Source organism: Dromiciops gliroides, chromosome 4, assembly GCF_019393635.1.
Source record: "Dromiciops gliroides isolate mDroGli1 chromosome 4, mDroGli1.pri, whole genome shotgun sequence".
In the NCBI taxonomy this organism is placed as follows: Eukaryota; Metazoa; Chordata; class Mammalia; order Microbiotheria; family Microbiotheriidae; genus Dromiciops; species Dromiciops gliroides.
In genome coordinates, this window is record NC_057864.1 from 98,471,230 (window position 1) to 98,473,070 (window position 1,841).

Consider the following 1,841-nt stretch of genomic DNA (forward strand, 5'->3'; position numbering starts at 1 on the left):
GTATTGTGATCCCCATTTCATTATGAGGAAATGGCTTCAGAAAGCTGAAGCATCTCTCAGCTAGTGTCAGAGGCAGGATTCATATCCTAATGGAGCCTCCCATGTTCTGACACCCTGCTACACCATGGAGAAGTCTTGGTGTCAAGAAAATCATGATGTGTGACCATGGGCTGATCATTTCTCTCAGTGACACAGGTAATTCCTCAAGACTAAATTACAGAAGAGTTATTGAAGTGTCCACTGGGTGTTCCCTTACACGAACGAAAGCCTAGGTCTAGACCTCCCCGGGGGACTGATCTAGGTATCAGAAATACAAAAATACAATCGTTCTTAGTCAGCAAACTTTTTTCATGTGTGTCTAACACTGTGTTGAGCACATCATTTAGCTTAAAGCACAGATCCTAGGGTGGGAGGTGGGGATGAGAGAAGCGGGTACCAAAATAACTATGATACAAAGAAGAGTGAGATAGGAGCAAAGGGAGACCCGGGCAAACTAAGGAGAAATTTGGGGAGGTGTTGACCACTTGCATGTTGGGAAGGTGGTTAAGAAAGAGTTCATGGGGGCAGCTAGGTGGCGCAGTGGATAGAGCACCAGCCCTGGAGTCAGGAGGACATGAGTTCAAATGCGGCCTCAGACACTTGACACTGTGTGACTCTGGGCAAGTCACTTAACCCCAGTTGCCTCACCAAAAAAAAAAAAAAAGAAAGAAAGAAAGAAAGAGTTCATGGAGAATGAGGAAGCTGGGTTGGAATATCAAGGAAAGGAAACACTTAAACAGAGAGATGTGGAGGAGTCCCAGGTGTGAGGACAATGGAAACAGAGACAGTGAGATAAGAGAGCCTGAAAGCATGGTAAATAACAACTCGTCCAGTTTGTCAGGATCATAAAGTATGTGCAGGGGAGTGAATAGTTGTCACTAGGGCTGAGGAGATAGGTCCGAACCACGTTATGAAGGGCCTTGAATACCAGGATTAGGGATTTATTTAGAAGGCACTGGGGAGCCACTGAAGGTTTTTGAGTAGGTGAGCAACTGGAAGGGAATAAGCATTTATGTAGCACCTATTATGTGCCACGAACTGTCCTAAGTGACATAATCTCCAGGGTTCCCCTCTAAGCTCTGTCATTCAGTGATAGATAGACTATTCCTCTTTCAGTGCCTGGATAGACAGATTTGAGGGACAGGGTAAATGCACTTTTCCCAGCCTCCACGTCTGACTTGTGGGTACAAGAGGACAGGTATATTTGTTTCTTGGAGTTGGGGAGGAGTGAGTAGAGTCGGGTGGAGTTTTACCAGAGCCTGGCTTTCCCTCATCTGGGATCCCAAAATGGGCAGCTAGGTAGTGCAGTAGATGGAGCACTGGCCCTGAAGTTGGGAGGACCCGATTTCAAATTTGATCTCAGACACTTAGCTGTGTGACCCTGAGCAAGTCACTTAACTTTAATTGCCTCAAACATCCAGGGCCATTTCTAGGCATCCTGATGTATATCTTGCAACTGGACTCAGATGGGTCTGGAGGAGACAGTGGGGCTGGTGACTTTGCATAGCCCTGCCTCACTTAGATACAACTCACTACAAGTCATGACATCATCCTGATGTCATGGTCCTCTCTCTTCGAGAATGAAGGACAACCAACAACAAGGATCCCAAATAGGTTTGGCTGGGATTTGGATTGTCCATGTTTTGTGTGTGTGTGTGTGTGTGTGTGTGTGTGTGTGTGTGTGTGTGTGAAGGACAGAGACAGAGAGATCAGTGGGTGCAGGGCAACCCTCTTTCTTTTCCAGTGATTGATGCAATCTCTTTTAAGGGGGAAACCTATAGAGTTGCTGCACTAAAGATTGG